Raw genomic sequence first — 22731 nt, forward strand, 5'->3', positions numbered from 1 at the left:
TGCTGGGGTTCATGTCATGCTCCTGGGGATGCTTTCTCCTAACTGGCCTTTTCTGATCTTTACCCCCAATTTTTCTTCCCTTTTTTTTTTCATTAAAAATTTTTTTTTAGGGTTTATTTATTTTTGAGAGAGAGAGAGAGAGAGCGCGCACAAGCAGGGGAGGGGCGGAGAGAGAGGGAGATACAGAATCTGAAAAGCAGGCTCCAGGCGCTGAACCATCAGCACAGAGCCTGATGCGGGGCCCGAACCCATAAACCGTGAGACCATGACCTGAGCCAAAGTCAGACACTTAACAACTGAGCCACCCAGGTGCCATATTCCTTGATTTAATGTTTCCATAGCTTAAGCTTAGTGTTGCCCCAAGACTTATTAATAAAAGCACAGTTATGGCTATGGAAAGGCTTTGGGAAGATTCAATGAGACAATAACAGCTTTTCATAACGATCATAGTAAAAAATAGGTTCAATACTTAACTTTCTATTTTTTCCCCTCAGGATTTCCCCTTCTCCCCGTCTTTCCCACCTTGATGAATGGCAACTCCATCATCCTGGTTGTTCAGGCCCGAAACCTGGGTCTCTCTACACTTCTTTCTCTCATAACCCAAAGCTAACCCATCAGCAAACCCTTTTGCTCTGTGTTCCAAACAGAGCCAGAATGTGACCGTATCTCTCCAGTGCCTCTGCCAGTACACAGTCTAAGGTACCATCGTTTCTTGCCTGGACTCCTGCAAGGGTCCTAAGTCATCTCCCTGCATCCACCCTAACCTATCCCCATACACCGTCCGGGGTCTTTTAAAAATATTTCATTTAAAATTTCCTTGGCTCAAAACCTACCACTGGCCTTTCAACTCTCACGGAGTTGGTGAGATTACAAGCGATTGTTATCTTGTTTTACTTTCATGCATTGACAATAAACGTATTTTATTGTCCCTGGAAGGGACAGACACAGGGTTGGGGGTTTCTGTTTCCAATAAACTGGTTAGCAATGTGTTGAGAGATAAAGATTCTCAGAAGTAGAAAGGATTTTCTTAAAAGGTAGAAATAGGAAATAGAATATAAATTCATTGTTGGTAAGAAAGCTAATGGTTATATACTAAGAAATGAAAACAATCCATATTTGCAATTGTCGTGTACTAACTCCCTGAATGAAGACGCCCCACTGCATGCGTATGAAACAATTTTACGGCAAATTCCCTGCACATTCTAGACCTTCAGAGTACATGGATCGACTAAAATTCTGCCTTATCGTAAATGGCGAATGGGATATTTTCATTCTCAACCACTTCAAATAGCAGTCATCTAAAGTCAAATTATGACTATACTAGTCAATACGTGGTGTCACCCATAGAGCTGAATGGCCTCGATTTCCTGCCACATTCATGCTTAAGAAAAGAATCTCCAAGACACCGAGAGGGGAGCATGTTTAGTATGACGTAAGCAGGCACAAACAGATACACAAATACCCACCCCTATGTTGGCGTGTTTTCCTCCGTCCCGCTTATAAAAGGGGAGAGAAGACGCCTGTATACCTGGACCGCTCGGAAACACCCCCTGGGTCTGCTGTTTCGCAGAAGGGAGGCCCAGGTGGCCATGGCTAATCCCTTCACTTGTCTGTCTTTCACCTGGGCCCACCCGGTGTCCCACCTGACAGCAAACGGCTTGGAGTGGCCACTTGTGTCCCACCGTCCTCTCATCCTTAATGATTTCCAGCACATTTATCGTAACAGCATCCTTCCTGTTCTTCAAAGAGAGGATGATGACGCCAATTTACACGCAGCTCAACCTGTTAGCCGTTTTGAGGGAGTGACTCTCCTCTCCATTTTCTCAAGAGCCAGTCAGGCTTAAAAGTAAGTCATCCAGTTTCATTTCCTTCTCTAGCTCAAGCAAAGGATAAAAGGGAAAGCTGTTAACACAAAGAGACACGAGTATATCGGCAAACAGAACCCACGGGGAACTCGAAACCCCCTCATCATTAAACTCGGAACTGAAATATTAAAATACTGGAGGAGATCAAGGCGAGCCCTCTGACCAGTAACAGAGCTGGATAGTCATTTTTAAAACAGTAAGTAAAACATCCCAGACAAAACTGAAAAAGCCTTTTGTCCTTACGTTAGGAGTACTTTCAATAAAAAAAAAAAGAAAAACACTAAACAATAGAAAAACAGAGAGCACTATAGCAAGCCACCAGCCCACAGGCCACTTACCACAAAGAATTAAATGTCCACAGAACTACTTTTGTCCAACACAGGGTGATGTCGGCTTCCACACACAAAAGTGGCTTGGAAAAGAGTGGTTAAATACAACAACTTTTTTTTTTTTCTCCTGCAAGTGGGAAGGCGATTTACCCACGATTCCAAACATCCATTAAACTTACTTCCCTCTAAGTTGCTGACTGAGTACACTCACCATTTCCCCCCACATATCAAGGGTAAAGGTACACAGTAAAGGATAGTAGTGCTGTGGCGACAGAGTTAAGAGGTCACTGACTTTCAATCCTTCACTCATGCAGCCATGTATGTACGTGTGTAGGTGTGTATATACACACATCTGTGTGTATATCTTCTATATCCGTAATATATAGAACTATAAGGACCAAGTGAAATAAAAATCGTAAGATATATAGCAATATAACATATAATAACATATATTAACTATACATGACAAAGTATATATACATATATATATATACTATACATATATAACTATAATGACCAATATAAAAATAGTAAGATATATTACTATATACCAATATAATATATAGTAACATATATATATAACATATATATAACGGTTACACTATATATTGTTATATATCAGCAATATATATATATATACATATGTGTGTGTATACATATACAGATACATACTCATGTTAGTGAGAAGAATGTACCATTATTATAAAGGTATTTACTCAGTCACACATTTCTACCTTCCCTTAGAACTCAGTCTGAATCTGGCACCAAAAGAGCCTCCTATAGCCTGAAAATACATTCTGTGTCTCCCGGACACAAAACGTGCAGCCTAAGTGGCTGCTTTATTGTGGTCAAGGGACCTATGCTTTTGCATAAATGAATTACTCCTTTCTTTAAACTGCAAACAGGTAGGAGTAGATAAGCTTTACTTTCTAGCAAGAGCAAAAGTTATCTCCTTTTCCTTTCTCTCAAAGGGAACCAAACCCTGGGAGATAATTTATGGCTCAAAGCCTAGTTGCCTGGTATGACCCAGGGAAAATTCCATTTTGAGAAAATGTACTTTCCTTAAATACTCTGAGACAGAAAGCAGTCAGGTCTTGGATGAAGCCAGTAGACTTTCTCAGGATTAGGTAGAAACTTTTAGAAAATCAAAGGAAAGTCAAATACTTGAACCTAACACCTTGAAATCTTTACCCTGACCAACACTGATGGCTAATACTGTGCCTGTTCTAAGGAAAATAATTTTATATGAACCATCCACTTTTGACTAGGTTTGAGGCTACAAAAATGAAAAACCAAATTGTAAACTTTTCAACCCAGTGGCAATTACTGACTATTACACTAGTGTGCCCTTATGAACTCTCAACTACGCCCCTTGGTAAATGTCACTTAAAGTTCTCTTTCATTAACTGAGACACACACAACTTAACATGGGTGTGATAACACACGTTAATAATTTCCCACTTTTTATAAAACGTTAAATGCAAAAGTAACAGTCAAGGATACAGAACCTGAAAATACTTCCCTTATTAGAGAGGCAGGCTTTGGCACTGATGTTTTCCTGACAGTGTATTTCCAAATGATAACACAATTTTTAAACTGGAAGAGACTTTAAAGGTCACTTAATCCAGCACCTCATTTTAAAGACGAGACGGCAGGACCAGAGAGCTGAAATGTCCAAAGACACAGAGTTTACACACAGAAATGATATCCGAGGACTCTGAATTCCCAGGCCACCACACCGTACAACCACCCACCTAACCCTTCAGCACCGGTGTAAGGTCAACAGAACTTGCCTTTGCTCCTTCTCCAAACCAGCCACCCCTTCTAGCAAGTCCCAGATATACTCCAACAAGTCCATGGATGGTTTTACCGCTCTGGCAATGAATCGCCTACAGCCCATCAGCTTTTCTTTAGAATAACCTTCTTGGCTTCATGATCCAGAATCTTACCTAGGGCCATGAATGGAAATTTGCCTCGAGGGCTTGGGAGAAAATTCCAGAGCCAGATGAATTACAAAAATGACAAGAACGTTTTTCTTTCCCTTTTTATTAAGCTTTGCTTATTTTTAGGATTCCCAACTCTCTCAAAAAGAAGCTGCCCTTTTCATTTGTGCTATGACTTAGACTTGGGTGTCTGATGAATAGGAATTAGATTTTGTTGTCTGATCCCAAACACTGAGGGTTAGTATCCTTCCGGTCCTTAATATTTGCAACGTTTCTGCCATTTAAATGAGAAGTACACTGGCAAGTGGGAAGGACACCGGGCCTGGGACATATATGAACACAACTGCTTTAAGAATACACGGATCAGTGCAGACCGCTCTGAAAAGTGAGGTCTGGATGCCCCCAAACAGCCTCTCCAACTCTGCGAGTGGAACTGCGGTGTAGACAAGACGACGGATGTGCCTGGCAGTTTAACCAAATGCATTACACCATGTAGTGGCATGAAATGGAGTTTCAGCGTCTTGTTCACCAACCAGGGAAGAGCAAGTTTAAAGTGCTTAACCTACTGTTGCAAAACAGGACTGGAAACAAAACCCTATTCTTCCACGTTATACCCCTGCCCCTGGCTTTTATTTTTTCTCTTTCCATTCGCAAAGTAACACTTTAACTAAAGAATGCACTGCTAATAAAAACAAATACAGGAAGTTAACCTGAGCATAACACCAGCAGTAATATTAAACTAAGGTGAATGGAAAATAGGAAGCTTCGATGCCTCCCATAACACAAGGTTTTCTGGCATTTGAGCCTTCAAGAACAATCACCTAGTCCTCTGTTCTCGGTAAGGCCTCAGTGACAGAGAAAAACTATTCTTCTCCGGGCACAGTTGAAGCTGAAGTGTAAACTCCCAGTCACCAAGTACATCCCCGGGAAGGACTGAACACCCCTCAAAAACACTTCCACAGAGCCCAGTTTCAGGGGCGCAGAAAGTGGGGGTGGGACGCCAGCGTCCTCTCAAGGGAAGCACCAGGCGAGCCACCCCACCAGACACCCTTTTCTCCAGAGTCAGGGTTGCAAGAGTGCCCGGCACATTGCACATGTTGTTAGCGTGGCCACTTACAAATCACCACACGAGGCTTTAGGTCTAGCGTCTGCTGTTTCGATGGCTTCGGGACCAACGGGAGCACTCCGTTTCCTTGCAAATTCTGTGTTCTCGGGACACCAGCACCCCTCGGTAAAGCTGCGATTCCAACTTCCGTGGCCATGTGCCACCGATGCTCTTAATGAGCATACATTGATTGCGTTCTCAAGTCTAGAGAAAAAGCTTTCTATTTTTGCTTTCCCTAATAGAGCACAGCCAACAGAGCGTGCCCCGCCACGCAAAGCTCTAATTTGGCTGACATCTGAACAAAGTCGGCTGAACAGTTTCTTACATTAGGCTGTAATTGTTTTTAGCCCTACCGAGTCAAATTTATATTCTGGGAGAAGGGCATGAGTCCTCACTTCCAAATACTTAAGGTCAGAACTATTTACATTTCCACAAAAAACAGTTATACGCAGACCTACTTCAGAGTCGTACTTTGTGGATGGGAGGACGGCCTAAGAAAACAATATTACCCAAAGGAGGCAGGAGCCCCTCATTCTATTCCCAGTAGCAATCACTACCTAAATCAGCCTGTGTCTCTGCTCTGCAGCCCCTGACTTCATCCCTACATGCTCCACTTCCTACCATAAAAACGGAGAGATCACCATTCGCTCATGCTTAGTTACACTGTGTATATACACCGATCCACACATACATACTCACACACCCTGCAAAAATCTGGAGGCTTAAAATACCCAAGGTTGTCATAACCTGCTCTGATCCTCTCTAGCTGAACAGATGACAATCTCTGGTCCTGCCTGTCCCTGCTCACCTCTTAGGAAGGAAGCAGGGCACTGGCGAGCTGCAACGAGAGGAACACAAAAGCAGAGAGGGAGAAGGGGTTCCATAATCCCAGACAACTCTTTCATTTGGCAACAGGCATGACCTCCCCGAATGGCTGCTTATGGACATAAAAAACTTGGGATTAGGAGTGCCTGGCTCACAGAAGGCAAGAGGCACTGGCAAACCCATTAATTCGAGTCCTCGCTACATATTTCTATAATCAATGCTACCTAGTTGTTGGTGGTGAAATGGTCTATCCTCACTAATACTACTTGTGAAGGAATACTACGTTGTGGTCACACGGTAGAATTATACCTGTTCTGGTTCAAAAAAATAGTTTCTTTTTTTTTAATGTTTATTTTTGAGACAGAGAGACAGAGTGTGAGTGGGGGAGGGGCAGAGACACAGGATCCGAAGCAGGCTCCAGGCTCTGAGCTGTCAGCACAGAGCCCGATGCGGGGCTCGAACTCACGGACCGTGAGATCATGACCTGAGCCGAAGCTGGACGCTTAACCGACTGACCCACCCAGGCGCCCCCACAAAAAAATAGTTTCTGAGTAATGGACATTATAGGGTTGCCAGATTGAGCAAATAAAAATATAGGATTACCAATTAAATCTGATATGGCATGGGACATATTTATACTATAAAATTATTTGTTGTTTACATAAAATTCAAATTTACTAATACATGCATACATGGGACATACTTAAAATAAAAATTAGTTGTTATTTACCTGAAATTCAAATCTGAGCACTCTGTACTCTATCTGGCAACCCTAACATTGCACTAGATCCTGGGAGAACAAAGATGGGTGAGACATGGCATCTGACCCCCAGGAATGCACTGTCTGGTGAGAACCAGATCTGAACAAGAACCACACGGGCTACAATGGAGGATGAGAGGGGCTTACCAGGTTATTTGAGAAACACAGGCAAAGGAGCCATTCAATCCTAATTTAGCACACCCATAAATTCTCTACCCTTCATAATAAAAAGAAGTATTATGGACTTTTTTATTCTAGAATGTTCCACATTCTACAGATTATATACTACTGATTCATGAACTTGCTAAGTGTTCCAAGTGTTCTTCCCTACCTGGACATCACCCACCATTCCCCCCTTAGGAGTATTATCGACAGCGTAAGACGCAATCCCCAAGCTGGCTGAAGTTTTTGAAACTTCCAGGAATTGCTCAACCCAGAGGGCTCTGTTGATAACATCTAAGGAACCCACATAAAATCACAGAGTGATGCGGCTTGCATGCAGGAGGTGCTCAATAAGAGTCATCTGGATAAGGAAACTGAACTTGACCAATGCCACGCCATGTTCTTGTGTAAACCCCAACCTCAACAACTGTGAAGAACATTCAGTATGCTTACTGCTGTTACTTGCATCTGAAGCAAGCCAATGTCGAGGTAATCTAATAGGAGTTCAAGAATACTGTCCATAAAACAGATTTGAAAAGACAGATGAGAAAACAAACTGAGCTGTTTACAACGTCAAATAATCTTCATGACTTTGTGTGCTTTGAGAGCTAGCATGGTTTGAGAGTTTGCCTGTTTCAGATACAATTTAGAGGACGGTCTTCACCATCTCTGTTGAAACGAGGGATTCCCCACATGCTACTCATGTACACAGCTCTGAAAGTAAGATTTGGGGCCCATATTTGGAAAACTAACTCTCCTTTCATATCTTGAGCTCTTTTTTTTTTTTTTTTTTTTGGCTCCCAGCAACTAAGGGAGTTGGGCAAGGCACAGAGTGGACGGGTCAGGTCGGGTCCAGCAAGGACAGTACCGGAGTGACCTCCCTTAGTGCCACATGATTCTCCCTTTATGGTGATCTGGCAGGCGTCATCTGCCAGCCTGGCACAGAAATGCCTCAAGCCTAAAAGTTATCTGAACCTTCTTATGAAGGGCTACTTCACTTCCCCTCAATTTCCAGATCAAAGGAGAAAAAGCAAAAGAAAGGTAGAAAGAAAAAGAAGGGGAAAATGCTAAGAAATAGGTGGCATGTACTTATTTCCTGCTGGAATTGCCTTAGACCTTGGAAAAGAGGCCATGACGACTGCTGAATGCATTAGGTAAGGTTTGGGGTCCGTTGGTGGAAAACCCAGATCATATCTCACATCAAAGACCATAGTTCAAAACCTTAAAACTGGGTAATTAGCTTCATATTATTTTCCTTACAAGGTCTCATGTCTCAGCGTTAAAAATACCAACACTTCAAAAAATAAAATTGGCCTTTTATTCCCACCCCACTCATCTGTGCGTCCCCAGCACTTACAAACTGTCACGACACACAGCACATACGCCATGATGTTTGATAAACTGCTGAGTTAATGGATGGGGCCCATGAGTTTCAACCCTATGAGCCAGGTTCCCTACCATGGGCGCTCCTGGGTCTATGAGTGCACACAGGACACTCCGCAGCTACATAGTTCTATTTATACATTTTCCCAACTGCCAACATCATTCTCTAGCTGATGAAGCGATAAAAGTATATTCATGTTCTCATCTTTCAAGGCCCAGCATTAGAACTTACTCAAACCCAGACACTTTCCCAAGTCAGAAAAGTAAAAACACTATTTCATAATGCATCAAAAAAAAAAAAAAAGTCAACCTGTTTATAATTTTGTTTTGGAGGCAGTGCAGAAGGAAACATTTTGGAAAGCACTGCCAAATTCTAAAAAAAAAAAAAAAAAAGAAAGAAGAAAGAATTGTAAAAAGCCAAAAACAAATTTAGGCCATTGAACAAATGGGGGGAAAACTGTACCAATTCAAGGCAGCAAAGGTTTAAACAAAGTTTGTGAAAGATTTAATTCCAGATGTGGCCCCAGTACTTAACTATTAAACAGTCAATCTAACTTTCATTGGTTAACCAGTACAGAACAGGTTTGCTTCTAATTTAATATCCCTTTCAGATTGCTGCCTCCATAATGAGATACATGGCAAGCCAAAATATGCCAACTTTTTCTGCCTTGAAGTAAACACATGAACTTTCCAGGCTTAGGTGCTTTCTTCTTCCTCTTATTCAGACACAAATAATCTAGTCATCCCAACCACATTTAATAAGTAATGTATAAATATAAACATATACGTTTATATATAATACATATACATAAGTAGCATATATAGACATATAAGTAACATGCATACAAAATTACAAACAAAAGTGAGTAAAAATAACTGCCAAGTTAAATAAATTAATGAAATTAACTCTAAGAATAATTTTAATTAAAAATCAGTTCAGGGACACCTGGCTGGCTCAGTCAGTAGAGCATGGGATTCTCGATGTCAGGGTCGTGGATTCAAGTCCCACACTAGGTGTAGAGATTACTCAAAAATAAAATCTTCACAAAAATGAGTTCGAATTTAATCAGTCTTCTGTTTTGTGAATTCAATAAACATATATGACTTTTAACTCTCTGTTAACATAACAAAAGGTGACATTTACAAATGAATTTTAAAAACTGCCTAAAACGTAAAGCAAGTTTTCCTCTACAGCTTGCCAGTTCCCTCTGCTCACCTGCCCCACTTACTGATATGTACACGTTGCTACCCAACAATCTACCAACACCAACTTTTAGTAAAACCTTTTTTTTAATTCATTTATTTGAGAGAGGGGGGGCATGTGCACGCTTGCAGGGGAGGGGCAGAGAGGGAGAGGGAGAATCCCAAGCAGGCTCTGCATTGTCAGCACGGAGCCCTTAGCTGAGCTCAAACTCACAAACCATGAGATCATGACCTGAGCCAAAATCAAGAGTCGGATGCCCAACCGACTGAGACACCCAGGCGCCCCTTGGTAAAACATTTTTTAAACAGACCTAGAAAAAGATGATTCAAATACCTGAGCTTCACCAAGCAAAAATGCTCTAACACAACGACCAATGTACACTACTCTGGCTCATTTCTCTGTCTCCACGCCCAATAACCTTGGATCCAAACCAGAGCAACAGCCATCTGTCTGACACCTGGATGCAAACTGGAAGGGGGTAAGGTGGTGGCTAAGAAACCAGGAAGGGAAGGAAGAAAATTGTTTAGTTAGTGCCTACAATGTGCTAGGCATTGTTGTGCATTTTCATGCATGTTATCTTATTTACTCTTTGCAATAGCTCTATGAAAGAGATACGGCTTTTTTATAGTGAAGGAAACAGACACAGATGGTCCCAAGTCATTTAAATATAAATAAATCAAAGTATTCTTCTTCATATCTCTTTTTATTACCCTTTGCTATATAGGACAATTCCAAATGGCCAACCAGTTTTGGAGGCTAAAAGGGTTCAATATTAAACTGTTTATTTTATTGGGACCTAGAGCTACAGACTACGTCTATGCTACTTAAAATGATCATGTGAGGGGCACCTGGGTGGCTCGGTCGGTTAAGCGTCCAACTTTGGCCCAGGTCATGATCTCGTGGTTCGTAGGTTCGAGCCCCGCATTGGGCTCTCTGCTGACAGCTCAGAGCCTGGAGCCTGCTTCGGATTCTGTGTCTCCCCCTCTCTCCGCCCCTCCCCTGCTTGTGCTCTCTCTCTCTCCATCTCTCAAAAATGAGTAAATGTTAAAAAAAATTTTTTTAAAGATTATGTGATACCATGATCACTATATTAAAAATGATTATGCCTTTTGGGGTGATACATACATTACCTTGATTGTGGTGATGACCTCATAGGTATACACGTACATCAAAACTTACCAAATTGTACACTTGAAATATATGCAGTTTATTGTATGCCAATTGCACTTCAATAAAACTGAGAAAAAGTTTATGCCATGGATGAGACCCAAATAGGTATAAGAAAAGTGAAAATATCCATAACTGATAAAGTATTCTGAGTCAAAAAAGCTATATGACGAATATAACCAAGATTTATCTATCAGCATTTCTCAGAGTATACCCCACATAACACCAGCTCTCAGGGATGTTAACAAATGTTTCACACACACTACATGCGCATACAGGTTCTGCGGTCACCTAAGTTTGAGAACTGCTTCATTAAACAAGGCTCTGAGAACTTCTCAGAGGCTTTCTCTGATACTTGGTGCTTTTCAAAAACAGCTCTATAAAAACACAATTTTCTGAAACGAATTTGACCAGAAACCCTTTCCCAGAGGGTCTCCTGGGATCGCTAATCCGCACAACACACTGTGGGTAACGCTGCTCTAATTCACAGGCTCACGGGCTCTGGATCAGCTGATCGCTTAGAGACCAGGGAGGCCAGGGTTCTCAGAACGCGGCCCCAGGTGTAACTGTGGCTCTCACTCGTGAACCCCCTCTTCCTTCCCAGTGACAGGGGGAAGTGGGCACGACTCAGAGGCATTAGAGAACACGGCGGGGTGTGAGCAGAGATCCCTGAGTCACGTCCTGCTGCAGAAATCCTCCTGATCCCTTCTATATGAGCCTTATACCAGGGCTGCTCTACCAAAGGACCATAAATTTAAAGAGGAATGTACCATCCCCCAGTTCTGAAAGCCAGAAGTCCAAAATCAAGGCGTCTGCAAGGTTGGTTCCCCCTGAGGGCTGTCAGGGCAAACCTGTCTCAAGCCTCTCCCCTTGGCTTATAGGTGGCTGTGTTCTCCACGTGTGCTTGTCTGTCTCCAAGTTCCCACTTTGTAAGAGGACAGCAGCCATGTTGGATTAGAGTCTATCTAATGAATTCATTTCAACTTGCGCACCTCTTTAAAGGCTGTCTCCAAATAAGGTCACATTCTGAGGTACCAGAACTTAGGACTTCAACATAGGACTCTGAGGGGGACAAAATTCAATCCGTAACACTTTTCAACATAGTGCTAAACTGCCAAGAGATTTGTAAGACGTCCAGTTGACAGACTTACCCTACCTATGGAAGTTGTAACCTGACAGATTTTGCTACCTATCTGAATATCCTTCTGAATTCTCTGCTGCTCTAATTTATACTCCAGTTTGGTAAGCTATCTTTATTCTGTTATACAAATAGATTGAGTATAAAAAATGTTTCCTTCATCTGACAACCTACGCATAGGTAGCTTTTTACTATGGTTTCTGTTAATGACCTGCTGAGCCCACCCTGTGTCAGGCACATTTATTCATCATCCTCACATCCCTTTAAAGTTAGTGTTTTTCATATTTAAAGAGAGGGGGTGGGTGGGTCAGGCAACTTTCCCAAGGTCACACAGGCAGCAAGGAGCCGAAAGTTGGGATCTGAATCCAAGTCTGGCCCCCGAGTCCTCATCCGTCCTCTCCATCACACGGTGGTTCTAAATCTGGAATGGCTGCATTATCCTTCTACTTTTACTGAGGTTTAGTCCACTCAGCAGCCAAAGAAGTAGTCTTGAGAGGGAAAAAAATCAAGAGCTCTATTTTAGACACGAGATGCCTATTAGATATCCAAGTGGAGGTACAGGCTCGCTAAATATGTGAGCCTGAAACTCAAGGTGGGTAGTTGGTGCTGGAAATACAAGTTTTTCATTCACCTGCATATGTGTGGTATACTAACACCAAGGAACAGATGACATTGCTTCCTGATACAGGGTGCTTGTCAGCAATGTGGCCAAACAGGACACAGCCTCTCTTGTATGATATGTGAGTTAAGAATGGTTTTTACGTTTTTGAAATGGTTAGGAAAATTAAAACTATTTCAACACGTAAAAACCGCATGAAATTAAAACAGTAGAGTCCAAAATAGTTTTCTTGGAACACAGCTACACTGGCTCAAATGTAGGCGATCATAATGGCTGCTTTTTTTTTTTAATGTTTATTATTTTTGAGAGAGGGAGGGAGGGAGGGTGGGAGGAAGAGTGCACAAGCAGGGGAGGGGCAGAGAGAGAGGGAGACATGGAATCTGAAGCTGTGCTGACAGCTCAGAGCCAGACACGGGCTCGAACTCACGAATCGCGAGATCATGACCAGAGCCAAAGTTGGACGCTCAACAGACTGAGCCACGTGGGCGCCCCTCCAATGGCTACTTTTGTGCTACAGCATCTGGGTTTGGGTAGCTGTGCCAGACTGTACGGCCCACAAGGCCCAGATTTCCCAGAGAGAGAAGAGACGTGTAAGGAGAGGCATGTCCCTAGCGGCCTGGGACACTGGGATGAGAAAGCCCGTCCGGCAAAGGGGACTGAGCAGAGCATCCGGTGAGGCAAGACAGCTGGGTGCATGATGTTCCTCAAAGTAGCAAAGAAACAGGAGGCCAGGGGAAGGCAGTGGCCCCAGAAAGATGGCGGGGACAACAGTGGGGTCCGGTGGGAGGAGGACCGGGCCACTGACCACACAGTCACCACTGAAGACCAAGACAAGAGCAACTCTGGACGAAGTCTGACTGAAAGAGCTTCGAGAAAGAACGAGAAGCAAAGAAGTCAATACAGAGGATGAACAACGTTTCTGAGGAACTTCACTCTAAACAGGGGGGGAGACGGCAGCAAGAGAAGACCATCAGGGAAAAACCAGGCTTCGGTTGTTTGTTTTAAGGAAGGAGATGTTACGGGCTAATGACACGCTGCCAGGAACACACAGGTTGGGGGGGGGGGGGAGTGAACCACGAGAGCGCAGGGAGCACTCACCGTAAGAACGCAGCGCTTCAGAAGAGACAGGAGTACAAGTGGCTAGGACGGGGGTGGCTCGTCCACGGGACAAGCAAGGCGAAGACACCATATGGGCACGGATACAAGTATGCTGGCAAATGTGGTGTCAGGACAATGGGGACGTTCTCGTCCTACTCCTTGTTTCTCAGTAAAATCAGAAACGAAGACGTTAGCTGACAGGGCGACAAAGGTCGCTGAACACTAACAGAGAGGAGAAAGTAAGAAATGTCAGGCCGCCGGAGTGTAAGAAGGTAAACGAGGGCAGTGTAGCAGGACATTCTCGGGGGACACTTGAGCGACGTGATGTCGTACATCTAAGGGGAAACCATGCAGCGTGGTTGTCCGTCTTCAGCTACGTTCAAACACTTCACACTAGAAGGATCATGTGGCAGGGAAGCGGGGCTGAGCCAACGGAGGTGAACGTGTGGTGATGGTCCACGCAGTCTAAGTGGGGTGAGGAAGAGAAAGACAGGGTACAGGTGGTAAGGTCCACACCCTCTGGAAGTCCCAGGGGGATCAAAGAATTTTTAGTGGATTCTGTAAATATTTAACCAAATGTACCCCATCAATTTAGGTCTTCAAATAGTGCGATTTAAAAAACCCAAAGTAGTGGGGCGCCTGGGTGGCTCAGTCGGTTGAGCCTCTGACTTCGGCTCAGGTCATGATCTCGCGGTTTGTAAGTTCGAGCCCCACATCGGGCTCTGTGCTGACAGCTCGGAGCCTGGAGCCTGCTTCAGATTCTGTGTCTCCCTCTCTCTCTGCCCCTCCCTTGCTTATGCTCTCTCTCTGCCTCAAAAATAAATACAACATTAAAAAAATTTTTTTTAAACCCAAAGTAGAGACTTGTCTAGAATTCAAGAAAATCAAGGGGATTTTCTAGGAAAATAAAAATAAAAACTTAGGAAGCAGTCACCCCAAAGCACCTACCAATCAATAATTTCCTCCTGTCCGGGGACAGGACTCCATGAAGGTACAATATCACTCGCTTTACTTCTTCTCTGTGCAACCACGAGTGATAAGACAGGTGAGCCAAGCCAAGTGGGAGGAAGGAAGCAGGCTCTGGGGAGGAAGCAGATTAGGCACGCATGGGAGAAAAAGAAGAATCTGGAGGAGGAAGAGAGTAAGATGGGGTGAGAAAGAAGGAGGGGAGGAGACAGTAATGGTTCAAATCACTCTAAACAAAAAAAGAGTGAAATAAGTGCTGGCTTCTGCACACAGTGGTGGCAACAGCAGGAAACTCAACGTCCACAAGCCATAGACCAGCAATCACCAACACCAGGGCTCCAAATTCCTCAAACACCAGTTGCCCTTTCTTCCAACACACAAACTGTCATTTAAAAAAGTCATTTTTATTAGGGGTGATTCGGTGGCTCAGTCGGTTAAGCGTCCTATTCCTAATGTCGGCTCAGGCCACGACCTCACGGTTCAGGAGTTCGAGTCCCGCATCAGGCTCCCTGCTGACGATGCAGACCCTGCTTGGGATTCTCTCTCTCCCTTTCTCTCTGTTCCTCCTCCCGCTTGTATTCTCTCACTCTCTCTCAAAATAAATAAATTAAAAAAAATAATTTTTATTAAAGACAGCCCGTTAGCTTCCTAAGGCTGCCATATAAAATACCACAAACTGGGTGGCTTAAACACCACAAATGGATTGCCTCAGAGTTCTGGGGACTGGAAGTCGAGATCTAGGTGCAGGTAGGGTGGTTACAACCCTGAGGGCCATGACAGAGAATCTGACGCAGGCCTCCCTGAGCTTCTGTGGTTGCTGGCAATCCTTGGTCTGCCTTGGCTTCTCCTGCGACTCCACGATCTCTGCCTTCATCTCCACGTGGCGTTCTCCCCGGGTGATGACTGTCTTGTCCAAATTCCCCCTTTTCATCAGGACACTAGTCATACTGGACAAAGACCCACCATAACGTTCCCATTTTGACTTGTTTCCCTCTGCGACAACCCTCTCTCAAAATAAGGTCCCATTCTGAGGTACTGGGGGTTAACGCCAACATATCTTGGGGAGAAGGGGCACAACTTAAGCCATAACAGACAGCCAGGCTTGTCTTAGTTTAGTCTCTTAAATTAGAAGGCAGGGAACCTAAGGGCAGATACCTGCTTTCAAAGAACTCTGACTGCCTCAAAAGATGGAGGGATTTGACAGACAAAGTACATATTTTACAACTTTGGTGGGGACTGATGTTAAATGTGGTACAAAACACAGTTTTGTTAAATTTCATGTCAGTGTATGACTGCATTGGAAAGAATCTCAAAGCAGATGCAGTAGTTTTGGAATTAGATTTTCTGCAGCTTAGCGTTTCCAATGTGCAGGATTATAAGTATTTCCAGAGAAAGGAAGAAAGGGAGAAGAAAAAAAGGGAAAAAATGACATATTGCCCCACGTACACACTGCTGCCACAACCCAGAAAAGTAATTCCTAACATAATATGTATTTTTCTTATCATAAACTGAAGATTTTCCTAAATTTGGGGTGATCTCAAATGTAAACTAAGCATAATTTGTACCCCAAGACCCTTTCCAAAAAGAAGCTTTTGTGACAGAGGGAGGGCATGATTATAAAGGGGCAGCAGGGGAAGTTTACTAGAGCATAATAGAATTTTTCTGTATTCTGATTGTGGTGGTGATTATACAAATCTATCTATAAGTTAAAGTTCATGGAACTGTATTCCTAGAAGGGTCAATTTCACTGTATGATAATTTTACAAAGAATAAAAAAGAATATTAGCAGTAACTTAGTGTCTATTTTTCAACAATGTTTAAGGGACACCGGTATTAATCTCATTTTCCAGGTAAGGAAAATGGCAGCTTGGAATTAAATAATTTGCCCAGGATTGTAACACCTTACAAGGAGGCTGTAGGATTTGAAACCACATTTGGCTGACTCCAAAGCCTGTCCTCTCTTCTACTGTTCCCCAATACCACCAAAAAAAAAAAAAAAAAAAAAAAAAAAACAACAACCCACTGAAGTACTTCGTTTGGGTTTGCCTACTCCTTCTCCAAGCTGCAAATCCTTGATCAAAAGCAAAGGCTATTTTCAGAGGAACACACACACAGAGACCTGAGACTCCATAAAGAGAGTGCAGAACAAAGCATGGAAACCCATCCCACTTACATAACATCGTTTGGTGGGTACACTCCCTTCTGGGGCAGATGTCCAAAAACAACAGCCTATGTGCTATGTGTCAACAACCTCATCTCTGTTTAGGACAACTCCATTCCACATGAAAAGAATAACCACCTGCCCTCTCAGCCCCCTTGAGTCCCCCTAATAATACTTGATTATTAGAAGGAGAAGAAAGTACACCATAATTAGGGAACACAAAGCATACGTTCTGCTCCTTCTTTTCCATTTTGCTTGGACGGGTCTCCACTTAGAAACCTAAGAAAACAGGGCATTAAGCTTACCAGACTGGACACACTGCTATATTGAATTCTCTAGAATATGTCTTTAGGCGTTTCCCAGGGTTGTTCTTGGATGCTGAGTGTGGCCCCTGTCTCCACCTTAGTCAACAATGAAGTTTAGTCTTAGGATGAAGTGACAGCCACTTGCCCAACATCTGCACTCCAAACGAAAGACCACAAAGACACCCAGAAACATGCCTCCTTAAGCACTCATTATCTGAGGTGAGACGATGACTCCATACATTCAACCAAGAACTAAAGAGTCAGCATGAGGTATTCCACTAAGTAATGGCAAACCTTACCGACTCCTCTTGAGAAAGGTGAAGAGAGGCTTGCTCTTGGCAGAATTCTCTAATTTTCACACAGACTGAATGGTTGGCCTTGTTTCCATTTTTTCTTCAGGTTCATATATATATATATATATATATATATATATATATATATATATATATATGTGTGTGTGTGTGTGTGTGTGTGTACATATACAAATCTACAACCCCTTATTTCTTCAGTAAGGAAACCCAAATACCTTCTTCTGCTTACTACAATGGAGACATGGACGACCAAGAGCTGTATTTCAGTCTCTTATCTGTGATTATGACAAAGTCTACACTTGTCTTTTAATTTCATCACCTAAATTCCTTTGGGCAGGAGCAACAAATTCATCTTTATAGCCATCCCTTACTAATTCCAAGCAAAAGGACCTGAAAGCGGTAGAGATACATAAAGCATCTACTGAACTGAATTGAAGCACGAGATAAAATAAAATGCATAACTCAGAACGAAAAATTGAAGCTCCTTGTCTTAGAAAACCCTTGGAATATAACCACTGCACGTAGCCTTGAACTGTAACCATTGTCACAAGTCTTTCCAGTGTACCAGAAAGCAAACAAAATGTCTTCTTTAGTTGAACCATATGAAATTGCTGCTTTTGAAGGTCAAAAATTACTAGATATCAACAATTTCCTGTGGTTCAACTTAATATAATTAATCCCACAAGCGAAGGTGGAAAATCTGGATATATCTTCAGTAACACATTTCACTTACCAAAACATTCACGTACAAAGGATGTGATCACGAGGCATATACCATGTTCACGTGAAAAACAAAAGGTGTGTTTCTGGGTATCTAAGGAGATCATTTTAATCAGAACTTATTTTTTTAATTAGTTTTAATGATGTATAATTTACATACAATAAAACTCATTAATTTTAAGTGTAGAATTTGATGGTTTTTGGCAAATGTATCCATTTTTGTTATCTCCACCACAATCATGGTGTGGAATATTTCTATCACCCAAAAAAGGTCCCTGGGAGCACATCCCCTCCCCCACCACTAGCTCTCTGTCACTGTAGCCTTCTGCCTTTTCTACCGTTTCCTACAAATGGACTCATACAGTATATACTCTTTTGTGTTTGGCTCCCTTCACTTAGCACAATGGCTTTGAGATTCACCTAGATTGTTTTACTAATAGTTCATTTCTTTTTATTGCTAAGTAATACCCCAGAATTTGTTTACTCGTTCACCAAACAAGCTGTTTCCAGTATCTGACCATAATGAAAAAAAGCTGTTATGACCATTTGCACGTAAATCTTTCTTTAAATAAAGATTTTCATTTCCCTTGAGTGAATACTCAGTTATGAAGTTGCTGCGTTATGTGGTAAATGGATGTTTAGCTTTTTAAGACACAGCCACAGTTTCATACAGTGATTATGCCATTTTGCCTTCCCATCAGTCAAAGGGGAGGGCCTGAGCTGTTACACATCCTTACCAACACTCGGTATAGTCAGTCTTTTTAATATTAGCCATTCCAGGGGGTAGGTAGCAGTATTTCCCAGTGGTTTTAATTTTCCTTTCCCTAATGATTAATGATATTGCTATCTCTTAATATGCATATTTGCCATTCATACATCCTATTTTGGAGAGTGTCTATTCAAATCTATTGCCCAGTTTGTTTGTTTTTTTTAATTTTAGCGAAAGAACATGAGCAAGGGAGAGAGGCAGAGGGAGAGAGAGAGAATCTTAAGCAGACTCTGTGCCCAGCATGCAGCCTGACACCGGGTTCGTTCCCAACACTCTGGGATCGTGACCTAAGCCAAAATCAAGAATTGGATGCTCAACCTGACCAAGCCACCTAGGTGCCCTTACCCAGTTTTAATTGGATTTTATTACTAGCATTGGGTTGTAAGAGGCTTTTCTTTTTGTATCAGATATATGTTTTGCAAATGTTTTCTCCTGAACTATGGATCGCCTGTTCATTTTCTTACTAGTTCTTCTGAAGACCTAAAGTTTTTCATTTTAAGTCCGATACATCAAATTTTTTCTTATATAGTTTTTGTGCTAAAAATCAAACCAAACAAAACCAAAGAAAACCTTTGCCTATTCAAAGGTTACAAAGAGTTTCTCCTATGTTTTCCTCAGAAGATTTTACAGTTTTAGCCCTTACATTTAGATTTATGATTTATTTCAAGTTGATTTGTGTATACGGTGTGAGGTATGGGTCGAGGTTCATCTTTATGAATATAAAATTATCTCAGCACCATCTGTTGAATATATTATCTTTCCCTCCTGAATTACTTTTGTACTTTTGTCAAGCAAACATCAATTAACCATATATATCAGTCTACTGTGTTCCAGTGCTTTGTCCATCCCTACACTGATACCATACTGTCTTGATTATATATTGTCCTGATTACCTTGATAACAGGTAGTAAAAATCCTTCAATTTAGAATGCCTATTTGTCAATAATTTAAAAACTTGTGAATGATTCCCCATGGGATAGTTCACTCCCAATGGACCTATCGTAAGACCTCTAGCTGATGCTATTGCCTTCTGCATCACCACCACCCCTGTGTTTGGTTTGTTTTGTTTTGTTTTGAACTAACAGTGGCTCCTTCCATTTGTAGCAGTGAGGCGTCACAGCCTTTCATCTCCTCCCTGCTTAGATGGGGCATAAAGAATTCCTACCCAGTTGACCTTACCGAGATCGGGCTCTCACCTATACTGTTACCACTAACACCTCCTGGACAATGGTCTCTACTCCTTAGATTGTTCCAGACCACCTTACCAAAAAGTACCTAACCTCTCTTTGGATCATCTGATTCCTATACCTTTGGCTTGTCTCAGAGACTAATTTCCCTGAGTGCTGGTCCTAAATCTAGACTGTGACCTGGTTCACTCTCAATTTGGACTTTACCCCTACCCAGCCAGAAGCGCAGAAGAATAAACCAATGAACAAAGTACTTCCACTTGTATTCCCAACAGGCCTGCTGCTAATGGCCCTGAGGGCTGTCCACTGCCCAACTCCAGGAGCACGTTTTCCACTGACACCATGGAACTGTGTAACAAAATGGCCCTGACCCCACTTCTCCACCTCTGCTCCCCATCCCCACTCACACGTTGGTAGATACGATGTCTTCATATTAACAATTGCTAAGTAAAAATATATTTAATGTTCCTCAGGCCGAATGCATACCCTAAATACTCTCATGATAACTTTGATGTGTTTCGGGCAGGTCAAAGTACAGAAGATTTCAAATAACTGGTTTCGTAAATCATTTTCAAATTTATTTTTCTTAAAATACTCAAACATATTTATATCATCTTATAAGAATCACAATATGCATGAAATTAGCTATTCCCTTCCTGTAATTTGCACCAGTTCTCTACTAGATGGTTTTGAAATTTATTTTGTCTATGACATAAAATGAATTTTCCTGGCTACATCCCAGGATAAAAGCCTTAGGACCTGGAGTCACTTGACAGTCATTTTCCCTTTAAATTCACCCATGGGCTCTAGCTTTTAAAAAAGAAAGACAGTCAGAAAGACAGACAGAATGAAGGAAAAAAGGAAAAGAAGTAGGAAGTGAGATATAAAGTTATGTAACAGGGGCACCTGGGTGGCTCAGTCTGTTAAGCAACCAACTTCCGCTCCGGTCATGATCTCACAGTTTGGGAGTTCGAGACCCCTCATCGAGCTCTCTGCTGTCAGCACAGAACCTGCTTCAGATCCACTCTGTCCCCCTCTCTCTCTGCCCCTTCCCCATGCGTGCACACACACTCTCTCTCTCAAAAATAAACAGTAGAAATATATAAATTAAAAAAATAATAAATAAATAAAGTTATATACATAGCACTGACATTTTCTCATCCCAAAGATTACTTGAGATTTCCTTTGGCTTATGTATGAATCACAGTTTAGCTACTAAAAAAAAAAAATCACAGTTTAGCTACTAGTCTCCAAACTAATCAATTACGGGTCCACCAAGGTTTAAAATAAAAAAAGTTTCACCCTCCAAATGAGAAAATTAGGAAAACTGTTTCCTCATAAAAACCTATCTCCACTTAGTTTAAGAAACAAATTCAAAGGGCAAAAACTGGTAACTCCTGGATACAATGGTTAACAAAGGGGAAGGGAGGTGGAGAGGGAGATTCGGAGTTATCCTAACTCACCAGACGCAGCCCAGAAAGTCCTATAGGAGGGGAGTCACGCTGAAAAGCAGGACATGACACATGACATTCACTCCTCTCTGGATGACTTCTCTTCATTTCAGAAAGTGGCTGAGGAGTACAGTTTTATATCATTCACTGTCCACTCTTAGGCTACTCAAGGCGAGTGGCCTACAACTTCTACAAAGTTGCTAGTATTGTAAAAACTGAGTTACCGATATTAAGCCATTCAGCCCCTTGGCCCCACTACTTTGTGTTCCCAAATTTGACATTCAGGATCTCAGAAGAATTTAATTCAGGAGCTCAGAAGAATGGACTCAGAAGCCTGGTCCACATAAAACAGTGCCCTATGATTTCACTGGGGAAGACAGAACAATCAGGACAGGGATTATTCCTGCTACAGAACGGGGGTCCTCCTTCCACACCACTGCTCGCTCTCGCAGGCACACAGGAGCACCAAACCGTCCAGTCTCAAAAGGGGATGATGACAAGGATGTTCAAATGCTGGGGCTCTCCGGACTCGGCCGGGCAATTTCAGGAAAGCTTAGCCACTGAGTCCCCACCTCTATACCTACACTTCCCTTGCCACTTCACCTGCCCCAAGTGTTCTCCCTAACTGACCACTGTTTTTTCAGAAGATACAACTCTGGCGTTTAAACGGGGACTTACGAGAGGAATCGATGTACAGTTACCGAGTAAGATTGACTCTCAAGAGCCGGTAAGACGGATCAGTGATACAAAGGGGCCACTAATCCTCCTCTTTCTCCAATCTCCTACACGGTCTCGTCGCACACACTGACTGCTTCCTGTATCTTCTGCAGAAGACAGAACTGCATAAATTTGATGGAAAGTGTTCATGTTACTACTTGGACCTCTCTGGCCTTGTGAACTATCCCACTAGGCAACTGCCTCGAGGAATCCTAAAATAAAATCATGATATGATATTGGATATGAGTTTCCTTGCATCATTAGCCTTCTGAAGTGAATGGGGAGGTAGAGACCCGACACAAGACCCTTTTTAAAGTATAATCCCATCATTTGCAAACAACTAAAAATTTAGAAGGTGACACCAAGCCCAAAGAGAGAGAGGTGACTTGGTATGATCTATTTTTAGCATCCGGTTCAGCTACACATAACACAGTCACACTATTTCCCATATTGCTAACATGCGCTAATATAACAGAGAAGGGGAAACAACACAGGACTTCAGATTGAAGGAAACGAGGTAATAAAGCAGATGAATTGAGCTCTTGA

At 42.4% G+C, this 22731-nt stretch overlaps 1 protein-coding gene and 1 long non-coding RNA gene across 15 annotated transcripts in view; both read right to left on the bottom strand.

The window, feature by feature from the left end:
* MFHAS1 (multifunctional ROCO family signaling regulator 1) overlaps window positions 1-22731 on the bottom strand; it is a 114073-nt gene that overhangs the window by 67704 nt on the left and 23638 nt on the right. The window lies entirely within an intron of this gene.
* LOC122217450 lies at window positions 1649-22340 on the bottom strand. Its single transcript, XR_006201507.1, has 6 exons — window positions 22147-22340; window positions 21481-21588; window positions 9910-10066; window positions 3698-3859; window positions 2204-2277; window positions 1649-1873 (listed from the first exon to the last, which is right to left on the bottom strand). It is a non-coding gene; the product is annotated as an uncharacterized LOC122217450 (long non-coding RNA).

This window comes from Panthera leo, chromosome B1 (assembly GCF_018350215.1).
Source record: "Panthera leo isolate Ple1 chromosome B1, P.leo_Ple1_pat1.1, whole genome shotgun sequence".
In the NCBI taxonomy this organism is placed as follows: domain Eukaryota; kingdom Metazoa; phylum Chordata; class Mammalia; order Carnivora; family Felidae; genus Panthera; species Panthera leo.